The sequence below is a fragment of the Oncorhynchus masou genome, unplaced genomic scaffold, assembly GCF_036934945.1.
Source record: "Oncorhynchus masou masou isolate Uvic2021 unplaced genomic scaffold, UVic_Omas_1.1 unplaced_scaffold_4057, whole genome shotgun sequence".
Lineage (NCBI taxonomy): Eukaryota > Metazoa > Chordata > Actinopteri > Salmoniformes > Salmonidae > Oncorhynchus > Oncorhynchus masou.
The window spans coordinates 21826-31646 of NW_027010457.1; the positions used below are offsets into that span (position 1 = coordinate 21826).

A 9821-nucleotide genomic window follows, 5' to 3' on the forward strand; every position below is an offset into this window, starting at 1 on the left:
TGGTTCATTAATAAATGCAATCAAGTGTCTTTAGTAAATGAGGCTCTAACTTAGGAACTTATAGAACTTAATGCTTATTGAGGAACAGAGGGAGGAACAGAGGGGAGGGAGGGAAGACTGAGGGGGAGGAACAGAGGGGAGGGAGGGAAGACTGAGGGGGAGGAACATGGTGAAGACTGAGGGGGAGGAACATAGGGAAGACTGAGGGGGAGGAACATAGGGAAGACTGAGGGAGGAACAGAGGGGAGGGTGGGAAGACTGAGGGGGAGGAACAGAGGGGAGGGAGGGAAGACTGAGGGGGAGGAACAGAGGGGAGGGAGGGAAGACTGAGGGGGAGGAACAGAGGGGAGGGAGGGAAGACTGAGGGGGAGGAACATAGGGAAGACTGAGGGAGGAACAGAGGGGAGGGTGGGAAGACTGAGGGAGGAACATAGGGAAGACTGAGGGAGGAACATAGTGAAGACTGAGGGAGGAACATAGGGAAGACTGAGGGGGAGGAACATAGGGAAGACTGAGGGAGGAACAGAGGGGAGGGTGGGAAGACTGAGGGGGAGGAACATAGGGAAGACTGAGGGAGGAACAGAGGGGAGGGTGGGAAGACTGAGGGGGAGGAACAGAGGGGAGGGAGGGAAGACTGAGGGGGGAGGAACAGAGGGGAGGGAGGGAAGACTGAGGGGGAGGAACAGAGGGGAGGGAGGGAAGACTGAGGGGGAGGAACATAGGGAAGACTGAGGGGAGGGAGGGAAGACTGAGGGGGAGGAACATAGGGAAGACTGAGGGGAGGGTGGGAAGACTGAGGGAGGAACATAGGGAAGACTGAGGGAGGAACATAGTGAAGACTGAGGGGGAGGAACAGAGGGGAGGGAGGGAAGACTGAGGGAGGAACGGAGGGGAGGGTGGGAAGACTGAGGGAGGAACAGAGGGGAGGGTGGGAAGACTGAGGGAGGAACAGAGGGGAGGGTGGGAAGACTGAGGGGGAGGAACATAGGGAAGACTGAGGGGGAGGAACATGGGGAAGGGAGGGAAGACTGAGGGAGGAAGGGAAGGCTGTAGAAACAAGCATGCTCTTACTTGTTCAAGTTTTGCAGAATGACTTTGATGTGCTCCAGTATTTCAATGGACTGCTGCCTATGTCAATCTCTACAAACATTCAACTCATTTCTTTGTGGAAATAAATAAAAGTTTCTTCTTCCAATCTTTCCAACTGTTGCCTCCTTGTTATGTTAACCTTTGAACTGCGGCTGCATAGAACCTGTAGTGTGTCCCAGTCTGCACCCTATTCCCTATACAGTGCCCTACTGTTGACCAGGGTCCATAGTGCTCTGAAAGTAGTGCAGTAAACAGGGAATCGGGTGTGATTTAGGACGCCACCCTGCGTATGTTTCCACGCCAGGTGAACGTGAGCCATGACAGATCTGTCTGTTGTGTGTCTCTGTTTTACAGGAAAGGAGAGAGGGGGAATGAGTGTGTCAGAGACGGAGAAAGACACTTTGGTCGTGTTCCACACCTCATTCATTTGGTAATGATGTCATATCCTGTCTGGGAACACAGACAGCAGTTTCCTGTACACAGAGAACTACGACACACCCGCGTGTGTGTGTGTGTGAGAGAGAGAGATACTCTGTCGCTCAGTTAGAGCATGGCGCTTTCAAGGGAAGGATAGTGGTATCGATACATACAATGTTTGCATGACTGTGAGTGGCTTTGGACAAAAGAATCTGCTGAATGGCAACTATTATAATAGGGGGACACTAATGGACCTCCAGCACATAGAACCCCCCCCCCCCGGGCAATGTCATTCAGCCACCGTGAACATGAGACACACCCACACTTCACATGTGGGCTAAATCCCATTGCTCCAGAGGACAGGGTTACACCTCAACACTACACCAGCAGCACAGAGAGGGGAGAGGAGGTGTTTCCAGGTATATGTTAATGTGAGGTTACCAGGTCCAGGTATAGGTTAATGTGAGGTTACCAGGTCCAGGTATAGGTTAATGTGAGGTTACCAGATATAGGTTAATGTGAGGTTACCAGGTCCAGGTATAGGTTAATGTGAGGTTACCAGGTCCAGGTATAGGTTAATGTGAGGTTACCAGGTCCAGGTATAGGTTAATATGAGGTTACCAGGTATAGGTTAATATGAGGTTGCCAGGTATAGGCTAATATGAGGTGTCCATGTGTAGGTTAATATGAGGTTGCCAGGTATAGGTTAATATGAGGTTGCCAGGTCCAGGTATAGGTTAATATGAGGTTGCCAGGTCCAGGTAGTGTCCCCCCCAGATTGTATGCTACACCCACTGTATCAGGTGTTGCCAGGTTCAGGTAGCCTACAGGTTAATATGAGGTTGCCAGGTATAGGCTAATATGAGGTGTCCATGTGTAGGTTAATATGAGGTTGCCAGGTATAGGCTAATATGAGGTGTCCATGTGTAGGTTAATATGAGGTTGCCAGGTATAGGTTAATATGAGGTTGCCAGGTCCAGGTAGTGTCCCCCCCAGATTGTATGCTACGCTTACTGTATCAGGTGTTGCCAGGTTCAGGTAGCCTACAGGCTAATATGAGGTTGCCAGGTATTCTTCCCCCAGAGCCACTTAAAATCCCTGACAGACTGTGTGATACAGTATCAGGTTTCCAGGTCTGGGTAGCTGAATGGGTATGAATGAATGAGTTGCCAGATATTCCTATTGTATCAGGTTTCCAGGTTCTGTGAAGAGTCCCCCCCCCCCCCCCAGCCATTGTAAATCCCTGGCAATGTGATTGTGTTCAGAATGTCCCAGAAACACTTCACCAGGAACCCCCCTGGCTACTGGGAACAGTCTCACTGTGTGTGTCAGATGAGGCTGGTAGGAGGAGCTATTGGAGGACGGGCTCACTGTGTGTGTCAGAAGAGGCTGGTAGGAGGAGCTATTGGAGGACGGGCTCACTGTGTGTGTCAGAAGAGGCTGGTAGGAGGAGCTATTGGAGGACGGGCTCACTGTGTGTGTCAGATGAGGCTGGTAGGAGGAGCTATTGGAGGACGGGCTCATTGTTATGGCTGGAATGGAGTAAATGGAGCGATATACGACACGTCAAACATATGGAAACCACATGATTGACTCCGTTCCATTTACGTTCCTATAGCTCCTCCCACCAGCCTCCACGTGTGTGTGTGTTTGTGTGTGTCAATCGCCTAACCACAGACTGTCGCTGCAGCGCAGCACCAGGCGCCCCGCAGTAACCCTATCGTCTAAGCGCAGCCTGGACGTGCCAAAATATGGCCTTTCTCCCTCCTCCTTCAACTGAATGTACTCCTGCATATGAAGAATGTTTCGGTCTATTCGTCACAATACGAAGCAATTCTGAGGGCGCTGTGCCCTATGCGTCATGTTCCAGTCACCGGTAATGGCACGTGGCCCGCTTGGCATTCCAGCACTGAGAAGAAGGGGATAAAGTAACTGGGGAGTAAATTGCTACTACTTTGAACAATATCCTTCACATCCAAGTGTTTTGTAAATGGAAAAAAATCCTGAACACTATTTACAATTTTCATTTTTTTTTTGGACCTTGTTTTCACTCTGTTCTTCTCGCACACTTCGGTGGCTCTGAGAAAGGTTCTCGGTTAACCCGAAGCTGCTAATGTGTGTGCGAACAAAGGCAACGATCAGCGCGCTCTGACAGGAAAGGGAATTCATTTTGATTGACGTCAGAGGCGTAGGTCCTCCTTTCTCCGGAGAGAGAGAGCGCGCGAGAGAAAGAGTAAGTGTGTGTGTGCGTGTTTGCACGGACTTACACTATAAGAGACAAGTCAAGGCCACACCACAATGAGGCTGAAGTCACTGTACAACTTTACACTTCAAGGGTCTTTATTGGCATGGGGATACACAGGTTAACATTGCCAAAGCAAGTGAAATAGATAATAAACAGAAGAGAAATAAACAATAAAAATGAACAGTAAACATTACACTCACAAAAGTTAAAAAATAATAGATAGATAATGTCAGTCTCAGACTGAGACGATGAAGGAGAGGTAAAGAGAGAGAGAGACTGAGACAATGAAGGAGAGGTAAAGAGAGAGAGAGACTGAGACAATGAAGGAGAGGTAAAGAGAGAGAGAGAGACTGAGACAATGAAGGAGAGGTAAAGAGAGAGACAGACTGAGACAATGAAGGAGAGGTAAAGAGAGAGAGAGACTGAGACAATGAAGGTGAGAGGTAAAGAGAGAGAGAGACAGACTGAGACAATGAAGGAGAGGTAAAGAGAGTGACAGACAGACGATGAAGGAGAGGTAAAGAGAGAGAGAGACAGACTGAGACAATGAAGGAGAGGTAAAGAGAGAGAGAGACTGAGACAATGAAGGTGAGAGGTAAAGAGAGAGAGAGAGACTGAGACAATGAAGGAGAGGTAAAGAGAGAGAGACTGAGACAATGAAGGAGAGGTAAAGAGAGAGACAGACTGAGACAATGAAGGAGAGGTAAAGAGAGAGAGAGACTGAGACAATGAAGGTGAGAGGTAAAGAGAGAGACAGACTGAGACAATGAAGGAGAGGTAAAGAGAGTGACAGACAGACGATGAAGGAGAGGTAAAGAGAGAGAGAGACAGACTGAGACAATGAAGGAGAGGTAAAGAGAGAGAGAGACTGAGACAATGAAGGAGAGGTAAAGAGAGAGAGAGACAGACTGAGACAATGAAGGAGAGGTAAAGAGAGTGACAGACAGACGATGAAGGAGAGGTAAAGAGAGACTGAGACAATGAAGGTGAGAGGTAAAGAGAGAGACAGACTGAGACAATGAAGGAGAGGTAAAGAGAGACTGAGACAGACTGTGACAATGAAGGAGAGGTAAAGAGAGAGACAGATTGAGACAATGAAGGAGAGGTAAAGAGAGAGAGACTGAGACAATGAAGGAGAGGTAAAGAGAGACTGAGACAATGAAGGAGAGGTAAAGAGAGAGAGAGACAGACTGAGACAATGAAGGAGAGGTAAAGAGAGAGAGAGACAGACTGAGACAATGAAGGAGAGGTAAAGAGAGAGAGAGACAGACTGAGACAATGAAGGAGAGGTAAAGAGAGAGAGACTGAGACGATGAAGGAGAAGTAAAGAGAGAGAGAGTGAGACGATGAAGGAGAGGTAAAGGGAGAGAGACTGAGACGATGAAGGAGAAGTAAAGAGAGAGAGAGTGAGACGATGAAGGAGAGGTAAAGAGAGAGACAGACTGAGACAATGAAGGAGAGGTAAAGAGAGAGACAGACTGAGACAATGAAGGAGAGGTAAAGAGAGAGAGAGACTGAGACAATGAAGGAGAGGTAAAGAGAGAGAGAGACTGAGACAATGAAGGAGAGGTAAAGAGAGAGAGAGACTGAGACAATGAAGGAGAGGTAAAGAGAGAGAGACTGAGACAATGAAGGAGAGGTAAAGAGAGAGAGAGACTGAGACAATGAAGGAGAGGTAAAGAGAGAGAGAGACTGAGACAATGAAGGAGAGGTAAAGAGAGAGACAATGAAGGAGAGGTAAAGAGAGAGAGAGACTGAGACAATGAAGGAGAGGTAAAGAGAGAGAGAGACTGAGACAATGAAGGAGAGGTAAAGAGAGAGAATGAAGGAGAGGTAAAGAGAGAGACAGACTGAGACAATGAAGGAGAGGTAAAGAGAGAGAGAGACTGAGACAATGAAGGAGAGGTAAAGAGAGAGACAGACTGAGACAATGAAGGAGAGGTAAAGAGAGACTGAGACAATGAAGGAGAGGTAAAGAGAGAGACAGACTGAGACAATGAAGGAGAGGTAAAGAGAGAGAGAGACTGAGACAATGAAGGAGAGGTAAAGAGAGAGAGAGACTGAGACAATGAAGGAGAGGTAAAGAGAGAGACAGACAGACTGAGACAATGAAGGAGAGGTAAAGAGAGAGAGAGACTGAGACAATGAAGGAGAGGTAAAGAGAGACTGAGACAATGAAGGAGAGGTAAAGAGAGAGACAGACAGACTGAGACAATGAAGGAGAGGTAAAGAGAGAGAGAGACTGAGACAATGAAGGAGAGGTAAAGAGAGAGAGAGACTGAGACAATGAAGGAGAGGTAAAGAGAGACTGAGACAATGAAGGAGAGGTAAAGAGAGAGACAGACAGACTGAGACAATGAAGGAGAGGTAAAGAGAGAGAGAGACTGAGACAATGAAGGAGAGGTAAAGAGAGAGAGACTGAGACAATGAAGGAGAGGTAAAAGAGAGAGAGACTGAGACAATGAAGGAGAGGTAAAGAGAGACTGAGACAATGAAGGAGAGGTAAAGAGAGAGACAGACAGACTGAGACAATGAAGGAGAGGTAAAGAGAGAGAGAGACTGAGACAATGAAGGAGAGGTAAAGAGAGAGAGAGACTGAGACAATGAAGGAGAGGTAAAGAGAGAGACAGACTGAGACAATGAAGGAGAGGTAAAGAGAGACTGAGACAATGAAGGAGAGGTAAAGAGAGAGACTGAGACAATGAAGGAGAGGTAAAGAGAGAGAGACTGAGACGATGAAGGAGAGGTAAAGAGAAGACAGACAGACTGAGACAATGAAGGAGAGGTAAAGAGAGAGAGAGACTGAGACAATGAAGGAGAGGTAAAGAGAGAGAGAGACTGAGACAATGAAGGAGAGGTAAAGAGAGAGACAGACTGAGACAATGAAGGAGAGGTAAAGAGAGAGAGAGACTGAGACAATGAAGGAGAGGTAAAGAGAGAGACAGACAGACTGAGACAATGAAGGAGAGGTAAAGAGAGACTGAGACAATGAAGGAGAGGTAAAGAGAGAGAGAGACTGAGACAATGAAGGAGAGGTAAAGAGAGAGAGAGACTGAGACAATGAAGGAGAGGTAAAGAGAGACTGAGACAATGAAGGAGAGGTAAAGAGAGAGACAGACTGAGACAATGAAGGAGAGGTAAAGAGAGAGAGAGGTGGTCTCCACGTGTTCCTGTCTGACTTGTACAGTTTATATTACTGCTCATAAACACTCACTGATAAAAGACAACACACACTATGCTGTTGAAAGACTGTCTGCCAGTCTATATACATCGCCGTGTGTTCACATGATCCCTCTAGTCTAGAGGCTACAGATATATGGTAAATACGTGATGGTGTTGAGAATGGAGTGGGAGTGTGTGTGTGTGTGTGTGTGTGTGTGTGTGTGTGTGTGTGTGTGTGTGTGTGTGTGTGTGTGTGTGTGTGTGTGTGTGTGTGTGTGTGTGTGTGAAGAGCTGCTTTGTCAAATCAAGCTAAATAAATCAGCACGAAAGTCATGGGGGGAAATGAGGCTGAACGCTACACACACACACGAGTAAACACACCGTCGCACACACACACACAAACCCGAGTAAACACACCGTCGCACACACACACACAAACCCGAGTAAACACACCAGCACACACACACCCGCGTAAACACACCGTCGCACACACACACACACAAACCCGAGTAAACACACCAGCACACACACACCCGCGTAAACACACACCAGTGCACACGCCTACAGGGAGAGAGAAAGAGTGTCTGTGTGTTTACACGTGAACTTGTTTTATGTGTGTGCCTTTTCATGTGTGCACATGTGTTAGACTTCCTGTTTGTCTGTACAGTGTTTGTCCTCGTTCAATGCTGTTGTTGCCCCTTCTAGCAGATACTGTGTGTCTGTGCCTGTGTGTGTCCTTAAGCAGCTGTTGTTGCCCCTTCTAGCAGATACTGTGTGTCATTAAGCTGCTGTTGTTCAGGCTGCTCTATCACTTCCTGCAACACGGCCCTCTGAGACACAGGTCTGGGATCAGGTTCCACCACTCACAACCAATGTGCGCAGATCCCCAGGGAGGGCTGCTGCGCAGAAGAAAAATCAGCCCGTGCAGAGAAGCACGAGATTGAACCTTCCTCACCTTTTTGGTTTTCCCTGTTAACACTGTCAATGTTTCCCTTTACTGTGGGAATTGGGATCGAATCAACGCATTATTAGCTACTTTCATTGCACCATACCGAAACAAAACCAACGATTCAAGAGACTTTGTTGTAGACAGAACTCAACAGGGTAGGATTATATTGCATTGACAGGCACATACTCTAGTCTGAACAGACCGGTGCGCCATAACCAATCAGAGCTGCAGTAGGCCTATATGCAAATAAACCACTGCCAAACATGTGCCATTCACGTTGAACGTGCCTGTCTTTACAGAATCAGCGGTCGTGAGATGAGCTGTTTTGAGATCAAAGTGAGAGCTGCATGTAGCCACGTGTGCACATTTGTTCATATCCTTTGCTCGTTGGTGAGTTATTAGCCCAGTTATTAATACGTTTGAGTCAGCAATGGGGAGTGTTTGTTTCCTACAAGACACAACACGTGTGCATTTCAAAACATCATTTGAAAAGTGACTCGGTAAAGAGCTTTTTTGTCTTAAAGGGGCAGTGTTGTATTTTGAGACAGGCTTGAATAAGCTAAGTAGCCAATAGGCAGAGAGTAGCATTTGTCTGATTCTCTGTAATAATGGCATGAGAATAATAATGCATTTTATTTCATAAAGTGGTTTCTTGCATCAAACGACTCAACAACATTTTCAGTCGCCTCCTTGTCTGAAGGACAAGTGGATAAACAGGTTCATGTCAAGTCCTGAATGTGTTTTTTCCAAAAGTCTCATGGAATGTAGCCTACATTGAACACCACACATTGGCTGCTACTGTAGGCTGAATGATAGAACAGCTATTTCCATGTTAAAATACTATGGGATGCATTTTCTCCATTGTTTTGATGGTCGGCTCCTCTGGTAGACCTACATTATGATCAAATAGCCACAGTCGCCTACCTGACCACTGTTAAAACTGTAACTTAAAGCTGTTACAGCCTCAGTGTTCACAGTAAAACTGTAACTTAAAGCTGGTACAGCCTCAGTGTTCACAGTAAAACTGTACCTTAAAGCTGGTACAGCCTCAGTGTTCACAGTAAAACTGTAACTTAAAGCTGGTACAGCCTCAGTGTTCACAGTAAATCTGTAACTTAAAGCTGGTAGAGCCTCAGTGTTCACAGTAAAACTGTAACTTAAAGCTGGTACAGCCTCAGTGTTCACAGTAAAACTGTACCTTAAAGCTGGTACAGCCTCAGTGTTCACAGTAAAACTGTACCTTAAAGCTGGTAGAGCCTCAGTGTTCACAGTAAAACTGTACCTTAAAGCTGGTACAGCCTCAGTGTTCACAGTAAAACTGTACCTTAAAGCTGGTACAGCCTCAGTGTTCACAGTAAAACTGTACCTTAAAGCTGGTACAGCCTCAGTGTTCACAGTAAATCTGTAACTTAAAGCTGGTAGAGCCTCAGTGTTCACAGTAAAACTGTACCTTTAAAGCTGGTACAGCCTCGGATGTTCTGATAAAACTGCAACTTAAAGCTGGTACAGCCTCTGATGTTCACAGTAAACCTGTAACTTAAAGCTGGTAGAGCCTCAGTGTTCACAGTAAAACTGTAACTTAAAGCTGGCAGCCTCAGTGTTCCCAGTAAAACTGTAACTTAAAGCTGGTAGAGCCTCAATTCTGTTCACAGTAAGTCTGTAACTTAAAGCTGATACAGCCTCAGTGTTCACAGTAAAACTGTAACTTAAAGCTGGGCAGCCTCAGTGTTCTGACAAAACTGTGCAAAGCTGGTACAGCCTCAGTGTTCACAGTAAAACTGTAACTTAAAGCTACAGCCTCAGTGTTACAGTAAAACTGTAACTTAAAGCTGTACAACCTCAGTGTTCACAGTAAAAGCCTCATGTGAAAAAACTTGTAAAGCTGGTACAGCCTCAGTGTTCACAGTAAAACTGTAACTTAAAGCTGGTACAGCCTCAGTGTTCACAGTAAAACTGTAA

At 46.4% G+C, this 9821-nt stretch overlaps 1 long non-coding RNA gene across 1 annotated transcript; it reads left to right on the plus strand.

The window, feature by feature from the left end:
- The first annotated feature begins 2929 nt into the window (after positions 1 to 2929).
- On the plus strand, positions 2930 to 4993 carry LOC135534871 (uncharacterized). Its single transcript, XR_010454754.1, has 3 exons — positions 2930 to 4046; positions 4347 to 4712; positions 4921 to 4993. It is a non-coding gene; the product is annotated as an uncharacterized LOC135534871 (long non-coding RNA).
- The last annotated feature ends 4828 nt before the right edge of the window (positions 4994 to 9821 follow it).